This window comes from Myripristis murdjan, chromosome 17 (genome assembly GCF_902150065.1).
Source record: "Myripristis murdjan chromosome 17, fMyrMur1.1, whole genome shotgun sequence".
NCBI lineage: Eukaryota > Metazoa > Chordata > Actinopteri > Holocentriformes > Holocentridae > Myripristis > Myripristis murdjan.
This window is the reverse complement of record NC_043996.1, coordinates 29,661,080-29,672,240: the sequence shown is the minus strand read 5'-3', so window position 1 is coordinate 29,672,240 and position 11,161 is coordinate 29,661,080. Positions and strand designations below refer to the sequence as shown.

Below are 11,161 nucleotides of genomic sequence, written 5' to 3'. Positions count from 1 at the left end.
TGATTGCTCCTGTGCAGCACCTCTCCTCCCCCTCTACCTCCTCCTTTACTGAGGACACCAGCACCCTCCCCCACATGACTGTGACTATGGGCCAAGTTAGGAGACCTGCTGATGTCTGCTTCACACAAACAGAGCAGACAGAGAGACGGAGACTGGTGTTAGGTTCAACTGTGTATTGTGAGCAAAAAGGATTAAATCCCAGGGAGCACACGGTTCTCAAGTTTAATGATTTGTCATAATCTTCACCTCATGTTCTAAAGCAGAGCTGAACATACTCTGCCTCTGTACAACACATAGATCCGACCGAGCGATCTGATTGGTCAATCAGACGTTTAGAATGTGCTCAAATGAGCAATTGAGCACAAAAAAACCTCATCACTGAAAATATTACTCCGCCCAGCAATATTATTGCCGGAGTCTGTGTGGTTTCCATGGCAACACAAAACAAGACCTTTGTTCTTGTTATTAATGTGTTAATGTTATCAGTTATTAATCAGCCTATTAATCGTTATTCATTTTAGTCTTTATGAGTTGCCAAGGCCATTGATTTAATTAATTTGTCTGTACATTGAAATGAACATTTAATAAATCAACACATCTGTGAAAACTGCCGTCTTTATTTCAGAGGTAAATTGATAATAGCCTGAAAAGGTGATTAGCAAAAGCCCCCGAAAGGTGGGGTTGAAATATATAACTCTGTTCAGCCTTAATGTTACTGTTTATTTTCGTTACTTTTGCTGCTTAGCCACATTCATCGGAGCTGATGTTAAATTGGAGTGACACACCCCCAGCTGAAATAAAACATCTGCCGGTGAGTTTATGAAAAGACAGATGTTTGTTGTGGTGCCGACACTGGAAAGCAGTAGTCTATATTTAAATATATCTGTTAATATAAGTTGGTTGTACATAAAGATCAGCTGTGCTGCTGAGTCGCTGTCATGGCACTTGTTAGATTAAAAATGACTGAAAAGTCGGCAGAAGTATGACTATCAGTCCATTTAAAATATATTTTCCAGCGGATATTCTAGTAACAACATGATTGAGCTAGCAAAGCAGTTTTATGTTGCTATGTGTGGTATTTATTCAGTTTTGGGAAATCACATTGTCTAGAAAACATGATAAGCCCAAGCTGGCTGGCTGACAAGGACTAGTTAATGTCAGATCACATGTTTTCCGCTGAAATGGAGAGAATATTAGCCAAAAAATTTAATTTGAAACCACGCCTCTTCCTGGAATAAAGCAGAGCCTGATAAGCCCTCCCTCTTCCTCTAACTCTCAGACACAGCCAGTAGCATTCTGCCAGACGTTTCCTGGCTCCCTCCCCTTTCACTGATAGGACACTTTAAAGATGGGTGTAAACAACAGGCTGTGAAGTGCCAGAGCTTACGAGCCCGTTCACTGCAGATCAGCACAGGAACATGAGGAGGAGGAGCACACGTTTGTGTTGGATCACAGCTCAACTTTCATGGTTTCAGAGGAAGTGAAACTGTGAGACGTTCACTGTCCCTGAGAAGTGACTGGACCGGTGTAATATTCACTCAGGAGGAAACTGACGGATTGCTATAAACTGGACTTGGAAGTAACACGCATACAAATAGGTAAGAAGCATACAAACACAACAATATGACACCTAATGTCATAAATGAACTAGAAAATAGTCTCATATGCGATCATGAGCAGGGCAAGATGGCTGCTGTGGTGTGAGTGAATGTGAGAAGCTGAAGTCCGCTGGCTCAAACATTTGACTGTTAAGGTCTATCTAAATCTATCACTCTTTTCGTTTGGTGACTTTTAAAGTTACTTGTGCTGTCTCTGAAGAACCAATTTCGAGTATTTTTTCCATTAAATCCACAAGTTTTCTTTGTGTGTGATTATACTGCCTTCCTCACTGTGTGAGGGTGAAGCCAGCTGGCCTCACAATGAACCAAGACGCTATCTCCCTTCAAACTATCTGGGAGGGGATGCAGCAAATGAAGCTCGAGATGATTTCTCACATAGATGTCAAACTTGAAACTATTAACATCAGCCTTAACAAAATTGAAGATTCACTTTCTACACTTGGAGAGCATGTTGCTGAGCTTGAGCAGAGAGTTAGCGCTAATGAAGACACATGTTGACCAGCCCTTTGCGTAATATCATTTAGCCAGCAATTATGCTTTATTCTTATTTTCTTTGCAATTATAGGTATGTCGTTTTGCTGTTCTTTTAAATATAAACTGCTTTATCCTTCAGATCAGAAAAAGAATTGTTACTCAGTTATTACTACCTATTCTGGACTATGCTGACATTGTATAACAGAACACCTTTGAAACACATCTTCGACCCCTCAATGAGTATGTTTATATGCACACCATATTCCTGTATTATTCGGAATATTCGCAATATTCTAGTTGCGCACGAGTCATGTAAACACGCACCGCAACCGATTAAGGTCATATTGAGGCATGTAAACACCTTAGTCGGAAAATGCCCCGAACCGGAATATTCAGTCGCCTCTGCACATGCTCGACTCACAATGAATCCTGGGGTGTCTTTGTTGCTATGGTTACTGCAAGCGGGGAGAACGACATGGCGAACAGCAGGGCGAAAAGCAGCAAGAGTCAGCATTTTTGGAGTGAGGAGGAGACTGCAGTCCGCCTTCAGCTAATGAAAGACTTAAATATCATGGAGTATATCGATGGGAGAAAACACAGAAATAGCGAGAGCTTCTTCTTCTTCTTCTTCTGTATTTCCGGCAGACCAGACGCCTATACACATGCTGCTGCCCCCCGCCGCCGAGTGTCGCATTACGTAAGAGAGTGCCAAGTAACATGTAAATGGAATATTCCAGCTGCCTCAGCGCAGTTACCTTAACCGGAACAGTCACCCGAACCGGAATATGGTGTGCATGTAAACGTCATTTACAATAGTCAGATTTATCTTAAGGTGCTCATATTGAACACATCACTGCTCCATGTATGGTTCTCTGAACTGGTTACTGGTTACAAGAAGACATTATCATTGGCTACAATTCATTTTCAAATGTATTCAATTCAATTGCCTCGCGTATTCAAAACAACACTGAATCCCATTCACATCTCCGTATCCTCTCAGACACACTCAGCAACCATTTTTCTTGGTTCCAAAAACTAATTAAAAAATTCAGCAGACGTGCTTCAAATTTAAAGCTCCATCGGACTGGAACATTGTTCCTGACAATATACGAACAATAAACTCATTTTGTATTTTCTCGTTTCAGAGAAAGTGAAACTGTCAGACGTTCACTGTCACTGACAAGTGAAATGGCGCAGAGAGGAATTCAGCTGGACTCGGCAAAATTCTGCTGTTCGATCTGTGTGGATCTACTGAAGGATCCGGTGACTATTCCCTGTGGACACAGCTACTGCATGAGCTGTCTTAAAAGATACTGGGATAGAGAGGAGCAGAGGGAAATCCCCAGCTGCCCCCAGTGCAGACAAACGTTCACACCAAGACCTGTCCTGGGGAAAAACACCATGTTAGCAGAAATAGTGGAGGAAATGAAGAAGACGGGACTCCAAGCTGCTCCTCCTGATCTCTGCTATGCTGGACCTGGAGATGTGGCCTGTGATGTCTGCACTGGGAGAAAGCGGAAAGCCCTCAAGTCCTGTCTGGTGTGTCCGGCCTCTTACTGTGAGCAGCACCTCCAGCATCACTATGATGCACCTCCATTAAAGAAACACAAGCTGGTGGAAGCCACTGTGCAGCTTCAGGAGAACATCTGCTCTCGTCACAATGAGGTAATGAAGATTTTCTGCCGCACTGATCAGCAGTGTATCTGTTATCTCTGCTCCATGGATGAACATAAAGGCCACCACACAGTCTCAGCTGCAGCAGAAAGGACCAAGATGCAGGAAGAGCTCAGGCTGAGTCGGCAAAAAATCCAGCAGAGAATCCAGGACACAGAGAAAGACGTGAAGGTGCTTCAGCAGGAGGTGGAGGCCATCAATCGCTCTGCTGACAAAGCAGTGGAGGATAATGAGAAGACCTTCACTGAGATGATGAGTTTGATTAAGAAAGGAAGGTCTGATCTGATGCAGCAGATCAGATCCCAGCAGAAAGAGGGAGCGAGTCAGGTTGAAGAACTTCAAGAGAAGCTGAAGCAGGAGATCGCTGAGCTGAGGAGGAAAGACGCTGAGCTGAAGCAGCTCTCACACACAGAGGATCACATCCATTTTCTACACAACTACCCCTCGCTGTCACTACAGGACCTTCTTAGTGAGGAATACCAAGATCTCAGTGACAGTGACTGGAGTGGATGTTCTACTGCCACAACCAGAGCCCAAGACCAGAGCTGAATTCTTACAATATTCATGTCAAATCACACTGGATCCAAACACAGCACACACACGGCTGTTATTATCTGAGGGGAACATAAAAGTGACGCAAAAAAGAAAAGATCAGTCATATCCTCGTCACCCAGACAGATTCACTGAAAGGCTTCAGGTCCTGAGTAGAGAGAGTCTGACTGGACGTTGTTACTGGGAGGTGGAGTGGTTCCGGTCAGGTGTTTCAATAGCAGTCGCATACAAGGATATTAGCAGAACAGGTGATGAGAGCCAATTTGGATCTAATGACAAGTCTTGGACATTAGATTCTTTAGTCAATGAGTTCAGACATAACAGCATCAAAACTCCCACATCAGTCCCTGAGTCTTCCAGAGTAGGAGTGTACCTGGATCACACAGCAGGTATTCTGTCCTTCTACCATGACTCTCCTCCACAGAATCCAGACCACATTCACTCAGCCTCTCCATGCTGGAATTATGGCATATTGGTCTGGAGCCTCGGCTGAGTTTTGTCAGCTCAAGTAGACAGGAGTTATTAAAACAGCAAAATATAAGATTCTGTTTTTAAAAATGATTTTTCCCTGAGTCATTGCAGCTTCATGTCGTCACTGTGGTGTTTCTGCACTTCCACCTGTCAATCAAACAGTGTGGGCGGGACTGTAACCTCTTCCTCCCTGCATGTTCCTTGCTGACCCTCTTTGTCTGTTCCATCATGGCGGCTATCGCTGCTCATCCTAACCACCCACATCATCTCCTGTTTCTTCCTGACAAACAGGAAACAGAAAACGCAGGAGAGGATTTTTCCCAGCAAAGAGCAGCCAGACGCTGAGAGTTCAGAGGACATTTATTCATATGAAAACATCAACTATTGTCTACTGTTGAAGAAAAACCACTGTAGTCCAGTCTAGGAGTTTGCTGTAATGGTGTGAGTTTATTGAAGTATACCGGCACACTGGTGAATTGACCGACACAGAGAGTATCTGGTACGGTGAGCTGACCAAGAGCAATGTCAGGGGAAGACATTTATACAGTGAGTACAGACGGTATGTCAATAGGCAGAGAACAAAAGGTGATTGTAAGACAGTGATCAAGGTATTGTAAGGCAGTGATCAGGTAGGGTGCGGTTCCAAATGGGAACAAAAGACATGATAAGTGTTCATTTGCACACCCACAGGATTAAAGGCCAGGCCCAGACGACAGGATGGGTCGGTCAATTAGCAAGTCTGAATCAATCAGGAAGTCTGAGTCGCCCAAAATGTGTATTTTCCTTCCACACTACACACTCCTAAAATCTGTTGCATAATTATAGTATTTTCAGGTTTTCTGTTCCTTAATGGACTCAGCACCAGAGGTTTCCCCTTTATAAAAGCTGAGTAGTTCATATTTTGTATTTTGTTCTGCTGGTACTTTGTAAATTTTAAAGTTTAAATTCAAATTTAGTAAATGTTGTTGATGTTATATCCAAGGGGAAGGAAGAAAATGTTTCATTATCATGGATTTAAATAAAAATATCATTGAGTTTGAGTTGTCTTTGTACACAGTTGTTTTATATGTTTCTTCATCTCTGTATTGTAATTTTTCATAAAGTACAATAACAATGACCCTTATGAATCGTGGCATCACTATTATGATAATCAATGAAGAGAATGATCATTTTCAGAGGTTTTCCTCCTATTGTAGCTAAGTAGTTTGTATTATTACTTTGTTCTTTTTGCATTTTAGAAAGATTTTTATTCCATTTAGTAAATGTTCTTGATATGATATCCAATAGAAAAAAAATATTTCAGCATAAATGTCATTGATTTTTTTTTTCTTTTCCAAATAGTTGTTCCAAATGCTACTTTTTCTGTGGATGTTCTGTTATTTTTTATTTCTGTAAAATCAATAAACAACACTGAACTAAACTACCTTTGTTAAGAAAACAGTGTGAGAAATGAAATCATTATTATAATCAATAAAACAGTGTGTATTTTTCCTGAAGGTTTCAACAAATAATTATGTTGAGTTAATCATTATGAGTTTTATCCAAGAGTTAATGAAGCTCTTCCTCTGCGTTCATTCCACAAACACTATCAAAGCCTCCAGAGAAAATGTGAGAGCAACATGACAATAGAACTGAGCTGATTTACCCCAAAACACAACAAAGTGGTGTCTTGATGTGCACAGCAGATCTGGAGTCACAGGTGGAATGAAGCAGCAGTTTGACCAAAGAAGAAACACAAGTGAAGAAGGAAAGAAAGGACAGTCCTGTTGTTCATGGAGCTGCTTCAATGTAAGAATGAAGGGAGTGTTCAGATGGAAAGGCTGAAGCACAGAGTGAATGGAGAACATTACTAAGCCTGCAGCCACAAAGTTTTCAATCAGTCCTTGATTTTTACAGCCACACTGGCTTTGTGCTCTTGTTCAATAAGCAGGGTTTCTTATAGAGGCCTGAAAAGCCTGGAGAAGGATCCAGAAGGAATTCCATCATTTCCAGCTGAAATTTGGGAGTTGTTAAAGAACAAAAGTCATCAGTTCAATAAATAACAACAAAACAGCTTCCAAAGCAGCGATGAGTGAGATTCTGTCCTTGTATTTTCTGTTGATGCAGTTTGAGGTGTTGGAGGCAGAGCTCTTCTGTTTTAATTTTACATTTTCTTTTCCTCTCCTGTGAGCCAGAGGATTTCTCCCAGGAAAGAACTTTGTTTTGTCTGACTGGACAGATTTTGTCGACTGAAATTTAACACAACAGCACCCTCTAGTGGAGGCTGTGGTTCACCTGATTCTGTTCTTGCTGGGTGTGATGAACTGTTTGAGAGGTGCTGGAGCTAAATCATGAATAATCTCATCGAGCACAGCAACATAGTTGTGACTCTGATCTCACTGAGATGTTTAGTGATGGGCTCCCACAGCGTTTTGTTCATGAGGTTTAAGTGTCTCCTGCTGTAGGAACAGAGAACTGGAGGTAAGGAGGGATTAAAGTGATGCTGCTTGATGTACCAGAGAGTGTTGTGTTGCTGTTGTTAGTGGCAGCAACTGGTTGTGAGGTTAGGAGATGGACAGCGTGGGGGACGTGCACTGTCTTATTGTTATGTTTTTCAGTCTTCCTATGTTAAAATCTAATAACAAATCGCCACCAGGTGGTGCTTTAAGACGAGTCAGTTGGAATTGTAAAGGGCTGAATTCACCAACAAGACATGATAAGGTGCTGAAACACTGAAGACATTTAAACACAAAAATTGTGTTTCTTCAGGAAACCCACCTTCAGCCTTAAGACCATCTCAGAATTGGCAAATCAGTCTATTCTCAAAGTCTGACACTATCACAAACTTACACAGGCGCCAGAATTTGACTGATATATTTGATGCAAACTGGGACAATGAAACTTCTTGTTTCCTCTCGCTGATTTAAATTCCTGCCAGCTTTTTCTCGGAGGTGACTTTAACTGTTTTCTTAACCCTTTACTCAACTGCTCATCTGACAAACCACCTGCAAGTTGGAAATCTTCTAAAGTCATTCATCTGTTTATGCAGCAGCACACACTGTCAGATGTATGGTGTTTTTGTTTTGTTTTTTTAACTCCTGTTCATCGTACTTTCTCTCAGACTGATTTTCTTCCTGAACAACAGACTCCTCTCCTGCTTCAGAAAGAAGAAAGAAATGAGGTTAACCAAACTTAACACATACCCTAATTTTAACCTCTAACTCTGACCCAAACCCCTAATCTTAACCTTATTCCTAATCCTAAACCTAACCTATCCCTGCCCATAAACCCTAACCCTAACCATAAACATTTCAGGATAAACTGAGCCATAAATTGTCAATACTTGAACAACCACCAATTTGGTACTTTGTACCAAATTGGCCGTCTCATCTGATGAAGGTGCTGGAGAGGCTGGTCTTGGCCCATCTGAGGCCGCAGGTGAAGGAGCTGCTAGACCCTCTACAGTTTGCTTACCAGCCCCATTTGGGAGTTGACGACATCGTCATCTACCTGCTGCAACGAGCTCATATGCATCTGGATGGTGGTGGCAGCACTGTGAGAATCACAGTCTTTGATTTCTCCAGTGCTTTTAACACCATCCAGCCACTGCTGCTGAGTGAGAAGCTGTGGGTGATGGGTGTCTACACCTCCATTGTCTCCTGGATTACTGACTGCCTGCCTGTCAGGTAGTCTGTAATCCAGGAGACAATGGAGTTCGTCCGTCTGGGCAGTGTTCTGTCTGATGCAGTGGTCAGTGATACAGGAGCTCCACAAGGGACTGTGCTGTCCCCTTTCCTTTTCATCTGATACATCAAAGACTTTCAGTACAACTCTGAGTCATGCCACCTGCAGAAAATTCTGATGACTCGGCTGTTGTTGGGTGTATAAAGGCTGGATTATGGTTCTGCGGACACTTGACGCAACGCGCACGCAGTTGCCACACAGATGGTGTGTGCCCGGTATGCCTCTGCATTAAACGCTAAGCAATTCTCCGCCAAAATGTTACAACCCCGGTAAGCTTCGCACAACCCCCGTACCCTTCACGTACGCAGAACCATAATCAGGCCTTAACTGGGGGAAGGGAAGGGGAGTACAGAGCAGTGGCGGATAAGTTTATAGAGTGGGCTGGACGCAATCACCTGAGGCTGAATGTCAACAAGACCAGAGAGATGGTGATCAACTTCAGGAAGAAAAGGATGGCTTCACAGCCACTGTGCATTCTGGGAGAGGATGTGGAGGACAACAAGTACCTGGGCGTCAACATCAACAACAGACTGGACTGGAAACCCAACACCGGAGCTGTCTACAAGAGGGGGATGAGCAGACTCTAGCCTACTTTCTGAGGAAGCTGAGATCCTTCAACGTGTGCAATTTTGCCCAAAAATCACAAAATAGTCACATCAACACCTAAAATCAGCAGGTATAAACACTTCATGAAGACTAAAATAGCCCATATTTCAACCAAAACTACAGTAGACCCTCTCTCCCTTACTTGAGATACCGCCATTTTGTTTCTTCTGTCAGGCAGCCATTTTGTTGCCACACAAATATGGGCAAATAGGATTCCAAAAATAGAAAAACACCACTTCCTACAATTAATATTTTAGTTATTGTTAGTCCTGTCATTATTAATCCTATCATTAGTATTAATAATCACTACTTCCAACAGAACTGTTCGTACTATTATTATTATTATTATCATGGTTGTCATTGCTGCTACTATTACTGATATTATCGTTGTTATTATTATTGTTGTCATTGTTACTAATGTTACAGTTACTGTCATTATTGCTATGATTGCCATTAGTATTACTACACAGCTCTACATAGGACTTAAATGGTAAAATGCCGGCTAAAGAGCGTGTTGTTAGCGTCCCTAAAAATGTTGGCTAAAAAGTGTGTTGTTAGCGTTAGCTAATGTTAGGTAGCACGTTAGCATTAGCTAACATTAGTGTTGGCCGTGTTGATAGGTCTATGGGGACGCCAGCGTTATCTAACGATAGGTAAAGCTAACGCTAGCATCCTGCTATTTTGTCGCTTTCTCTTGACACCACATCCCGCCGTGAGTATATCCAATCAGCACCAAGTAAACCCCAAGCCCCACCCAGGAGTTTTTCAAGGCCATTCAGAGCACCTTAGCTCCTGTAAAAGTTCCTGAACTCTGTCCTTCGGGGGTAGTTCCTGCAGTGGAGACACGCAACAACGGCCCCTGCCCCGTAAAATTACCCCTAAGCTCCTGCGGTGGAAACGGGCTTAGAGAGCAGACAGGGAGACAGAGACTGGTGTTAGGTTTTGTTTTAATTGGCCTTATAGTTCAATGTCACTTGTATTATCCAATGTATCATATAGATAAAACAGGAGCCAGATGTACCTTCTCTATCTTGTTAGTTAGATCTGCTGCAGTAGATACAAGCCCAGCCAGCATTCACACACTAGCATCACACATTCTAGAAACAAGGCATGGACAGTGGTTGGCCTGTCCATGTCCGGATAACTGGCCAATTATACTCGGTTGCGTATAAGTCCAGCCTATGTACAGGGCAGGCCCAGCCCAAGAAGATAAATGTGTATCATTTCCTGATATCAGGGCTCATTCTGACTGAGATCCTGTGGGAGCTCTGTCACTCTGAGCCCAGCACTGACTTACTTTATATGTGACCATAATAAATATTTCATCTGAGAGCTGAAGATTGACTCCGGTTTGTTCTTGGGCTTTCAACAAAAGAATCGGGTGCTAACAAAAGTACTCCTTAAAAAGAAGAGGAGGGCTTTCAGGTCTCGAGATAGAGAGGAACTGAGGAGAGTGCAGCACAAACTCAGGGAGATGTTGAAGGGGTGCAAAGACAGCTAAAGGAGGAAGCTGGAGGCCAAACTCCAGCAGAACAGTGTGAGGGATGTGTGGACTGGGATGAAGCAGATCACTGGAAGTAAAGGGAGAGAAAGGCAACCATCAGGCAGCCTGGAGAGAGCCAACAAGCTGAACGGTTTCTTCAACAGGTTCAGCTCACAGCCTTCCCTCACACATCCAGACCCCCATACACCCCCACTGCATCCACCCCTTGCCCCTCTCCCTTTTGTGGTGATTGCTCCTGTGCAGCACCTCTCCTCCCCCTCTACCTCCTCCTTTACTGAGGACACCAGCACCCTCCCCCACATGACTGTGACTATGGGCCAAGTTAGGAGACCTGCTGATGTCTGCTTCACACAAACAGAGCAGACAGAGAGACGGAGACTGGTGTTAGGTTCAACTGTGTATTGTGAGCAAAAAGGATTAAATCCCAGGGAGCACACGGTTCTCAAGTTTAATGATTTGTCATAATCTTCACCTCATGTTCTAAAGCAGAGCTGAACATACTCTGCCTCTGTACAACACATAGATCCGACCGAGCGAT

The 11,161-nt window shown here is 43.0% G+C and overlaps 1 pseudogene; it reads left to right on the top strand.

Moving 5' to 3' along the window:
• The first annotated feature begins 3,239 nt into the window (after positions 1-3,239).
• Positions 3,240-11,161, top strand: part of LOC115375347 (tripartite motif-containing protein 16-like) — an 11,014-nt pseudogene continuing 3,092 nt past the window's right edge.